The sequence below is a fragment of the Euprymna scolopes genome, chromosome 21 (genome assembly GCF_053919585.1).
Source record: "Euprymna scolopes isolate OS-2025 chromosome 21, ASM5391958v1, whole genome shotgun sequence".
Classification (NCBI taxonomy): Eukaryota; Metazoa; Mollusca; class Cephalopoda; order Sepiida; family Sepiolidae; genus Euprymna; species Euprymna scolopes.
In genome coordinates, this window is record NC_136502.1 from 68,752,145 (window position 1) to 68,757,510 (window position 5,366).

The window sequence follows — 5,366 nt, forward strand, 5'->3', positions numbered from 1 at the left end:
AAATATATTGCCTCTTGCTTATTGTGATTATTTTCCGTTGGGTCTGGTGCTGGATTATTATATGGTGGGTTAGTTTGTAATTGATCGGTAGATTGGTTTAAGTTGGTGTCATTATTTAATCTTGTAGTTGAGTTATGGCTGTTAATAGATTCATGTAGATTTGGGGGTTTGATACTGTGCAACTATAGATAACATTTTTAATTTTACATGACCCTTGTAGGGGACATTTATTTTTTCTTCTACAGTTACAGTCTGATATATTTTGTATAGTTGTATTTTGTAGCTTATTAATTTTCTTACTATTCGAGCTAATTATTTTTTGATGAAGGTTAGGCATAGTAGAGTAAGAGACTTTGATTGTGTTCTTATTGAAAATTTTATTATATCTATGGGGGGCTTTAAAGTTCTTATCTAATATTTTAAAAAAATTCTCTGGCTATGTTTGTCTCTAGGTTTTTGGAATATGGAAGGTTTAACCATAGGGTCTCCTTATGTCTATTCTTACGTTTACGGATTTTGGTTTCTTGTTTATTTGTATTATTATCTAATATTTGTGGTTTAGTTTTATCTTTTTTGTCTCTTGGTCATTTTTCTTAACTCGCATACGGGAAGACATTGCCATATTATATTTTTATATAGATTTTAAAATCAATAGTTCCCAATATCGCTTTAAGAATTTCTATACTGTCTTCTACTAAATCCATATTTATCAAAAATGAAAAATATTACAATGAAGCCCTTAAAAACTCGGGATACAATTCGCAAATTAAATTCATAAATAAAAATGATAGAAACATAAACTACATTGAAAATAAACCTATTAAGAGCGTAATAACATATTAAACATTATTAAACAGGGCATGCTTTGAAGAATCGATACGAAAAAAGAAAATTCGATAAATATTGTGCCCTTTGTGTTAAAAATATCATCATTTTTCGATCCCGTTTGAAAATGTTTGCCGCCTTTCGACTACGGTGGACCAAATGCGCTGAAATAATTTTTTTTTATTCTGCTTTAAATTGTCCCCCCCCATTTTGGGGAGCCTGGCCCCCCCCCACACATACACATTAAAACCCAAACTCATACAAATGGTCACCCATCTGGTACTAGCCAGCCTCAGCGTTAATAATACATTGAAATTTTCCTCACTGAAAAATAAGTTTTTTTTGCATGTTTGGTCTTCCATAGCTTGCTTTTTATCAACTACAAACGTAAACATTGTCGATCTAGACTCTAGATCGACGCGAAGTAATTGGTTTACTATATGAATAAGTAGAATTATTTGAAATCCAGGTACTTATAATATTTTTGCATATTCTCATAGAAAATCATCCTAGATCTTAGTTAGACAACAAATAAATAAATTAATTATTTCAAAAACCTTTTTTTTTTAAATATTTATGTACGTTTTTTGTGCAAGACAAAAAAATGTCAATTGTTAACTTTTTGGGAAAATTTAACATTTAAAATTTAATTAAAAATAGTAGAAAAAGTTTTACATTATTCTGTTTTCTATATGATAGAATTCAGGGTTTTATCTTTCTGGAAAAAAAAGTTATTCAGAAATAATGGATTTTAATAAATGTAATTTCGTTTTAAAAAACAACAACAACTTGATTTTTCGGCCATTTTTGGCGGTGCCTAGTATGCATATATTAGTGATGGAACGATTCCAATTTTTCCCTGATTCGGATTCTATATAATTACTGATTGCAGTTCCAAAAATTAAAGCGGGCGATAGAATTCTGCCACAAGTAATCAACTAAAGATCTACCTATCGAATTATAGGTCATTAAATCGCGTCGATTTAAGGTCGTTTATATGAATTAAAATTTTTTCTTATCGTGAAATTTTTCCTTCAAAACTTATACTAATTAATAGAATTTAAAATTAAATATACTAAAGTTATATTTACAAATATCATTTAATAAACTTAAAATTAAATATATTAATTAATGTTTGCAAATATTGATTAATAATTTTAAAATAAAATATACTAGGTTTTGTTTACAAATACTATTCAATAAAATAAAAAAGATATTAAAATATGTTTGCAAATATTTATTAACACGCTTTTCTCACAACAACAAAAGCAAAATGTACATATTTCTGGCGGACGTAAACGAAGACAATACCACGTGACAATATCGACCAATGAGAAATTTTAGAAGATTGTTTTTTAACGATTTCCCAAACTAAATATCAGCAGCAGGAATCTTGTGCTGGAATCCGATTCAAAAAGTATTTAAACGCAACAAACATTCTTTCTTTCTCTCTTTTCGCTCCAACTTGAGACGAGAACATGTCTCTATTCATCTCATCGTCGTTTTCAAATCTGTCTAAACCATAATTATGCACGCCACGCGGGCATCCAAAAAAAAAACACACTTATGCACACACTCACCCATTCCGTATATTTTCTATAAGAATTACTAACAACGGACTACTTTCTTCATGGGACTTTCGCATAAGACAAAATTCGCCAGTTAAAACACAAACCTTGAAATAAGGACATTATTTTCACAAAAGACTTTTACCTTCCAATCTTATTATTTTAACGAAGGACTTTCATCTAACATAACCTTTTAATCTTAGCAATTCCACAAATGATTTTCACCTAATTTGAATATTCTAACCTCAATGATTTCACAAGAACTCTTACCGATCGAACTTTGCTTGTTCATCTTGTTATTTTGTTGAAAAATAAATGCGGTTCATTTTAAATGAGAAGGAAGTGTCATTGTGTTTTATTTCTTTATATTTATTATTATTTTAATTTCTCTTACATTTCTTTTCCCCTACACGGGTGTGGTTGGCAAGGAATTAGCCCGAAATGTAAAAACAATTTATTTGACTGTGTGACCTATTTGGGTAAAAAAATAAAAAGACAAAACATTTAATAATAGTCATAATAGATTAAAGTACGCACAAATAGTTTTAAACTGCAATGGTATTTTGCATTATGGCGTATTTGTGTATAAAAATAAAAAAGGAACATTTAATAATAGTTAATTTCAGTGCGAGGTCTCCAGAAGGAAAAATCTATAAAATGAAAAATAAAAAACTACAAAAAATGTTCGATCGCAAAAAATAAATAAATAAAAGAAAGAATTAAAAGAACGTATTAGTGAGGCGCGAACGTATGACGGCAGAAGGAAAATAAGATAACAATAACCGGACGCGTAAATGAAATGAAGTCAAATCTCTCTCTCTCTCTCTCTCTCTCTCTCTCTCTCTCTCTCACACTCACACACACACACACACACACACAAACACACACATTCTCTCTCTCTCTTTCTTTCTTTCTTTCTTTCTCTCTCTCTCTCTCTCTCTCTGTCCCTATTTCTTTCTCTGCCTGTTTTTCTCTCCGTCTATCACCATCTCCCCGTTTTTCTCTCTCATTCTGCATCAGCAGGATTCACCGCTATCACATTGAACGTAAACATAACGTTTTCATAAGTAAACAAATGAATAATATAAGTTTAGAGTTTGGAATAAAATAATTTATTTTATTCTAAAAGTAAAACTGTTTCACAAGTAAATCAAAAAGTTGACAGTTTTAAATAAAAATAAATTATTTTATTTTAAAAATAAAACGTGTTCACCAATAAACAGGAAACAGAACTTTTCATTTTTATTTCATATTTCAATAAAACACGGTACTTATGCAGATTTTGAACATCCGTGTCAAAATCCAAGTATCAAATAAATGAATCAGTGCCTTTTCATTTTTGATTTCTTAAGAACCATTGTTTCATTTTGTGTTGTTGCCTTTGGGTCTTGTAACTTGTTAACGGATTTTGGCGAAGCAATATCTAATCTAAGTACAAACACGATTTAACTAAAACTTGTGACGATAACAAACCCAAGTAAAAAGAAAAATGAAGAATCCCAGACTTTTATTCAATGTTTCTTAGAAAAAAAATAAGAAAAAATAGAACTGGAGAAAAAATTAAAATGTAAAATTAAAACAAATGTCAAGATGTTTTAATTGCTAAAAATTATTTCTATTTACAAAGTTTATTTACGAGTAGTCGTTAATCTGGAGTAAGTGATTTGTGTACTTCGAGCCAATGAAATTTACCGGATGTCTGTAAGGAAGAAAATATTATTTTTCTAACGGGGAAAGGAAAGATAATGGTATGAGTATGAGCATGAGGTCGCGAAGCAGTTACGAAGGCAGACTGGACGATATGTGTATAGTGTGAATAATATTTCCCGGTGTGTAGTGGGGTCGGTGGGAGTTTTTTTATTAGAGGGGAAAATACGAACCAATTTCTTTCTAGTTCTTGACGATAGTGTTGATGGCGCCCCTCGGATGGATTGTAATATTTTATTATAACGAATAAATATGTATGAAACAGTTACATAAGCTGGTGGAATAGACATATTAAATTTGTATAAGACATCTGTTATTGCAAACCTACGCTAATTTGGTCCAGAAGGGGATTTCTGCAATCGAATTATTATATAGAAGGTGAATTTAAAATTAAATCTACTAAGATTATGTTAACAAATATTAACTAATGAATTTGAAATAAAATACACTAAAAATAAGTATACAAATATAAATTAATAAAATAAAAATGTAATATACGAAATAATGTTTACAAATCCTTATAATTAAATTTACAAAAATATGTTAAAATTATGATTACACGTATTTATTAATAAAATTAAAATTAAATATACGAAACTATGTTTATAAATAATTTTTTATAATATTAAAATTGAATATTCTAAAGTTATGTTTAAAAATATTAATTAATCAAATTAAATGTACGATCTAATGTTTACGGGTATAATTAATAAAATTAATACAATGGGGAAAGGAGTGGATGGCTACTTTTAATGCATCTAAAACCAAGCTTCTATCTTTACATTATCAACGTTCTGATCCCCATCTGGTATCAATTGAAATGAATGGCTCTCCTCTAGGGGAGGCCTCATGTTTTGACAAGCTTCTGGGCTCGACCTTTACTCCTGATCTTCAATGGAATAAGTACATTAAATCTGTTGCCAAGGCCGATAGAAAATGGTGGGATCCTTCTATCTATCCAGTAGATATCTCACTGCTGATGCAATTATCTATCTATATAAGAGCCAAGTACGTCCAAGGATGGCGTACTGTTGCCACATTTGGGCAGGAGCTGCTAGAAAGGACTTGCCTTCCCTTGATAGAGTTCAAAATAGACTTCGTAGCCTCGTGGGAGATGTCCTTTTCTCTTCTCTGCAACCTCTATCTCACAGAAGAGATGTTGCGAGTTTGTCTCTGCTTTATCGTTATTTTCATGGCAGGTGCTCGACTGAGCTTCAATCTAAAGTCCCCCCTCTCTAAATTTTCACAAGAAACACTAGTCTAGCT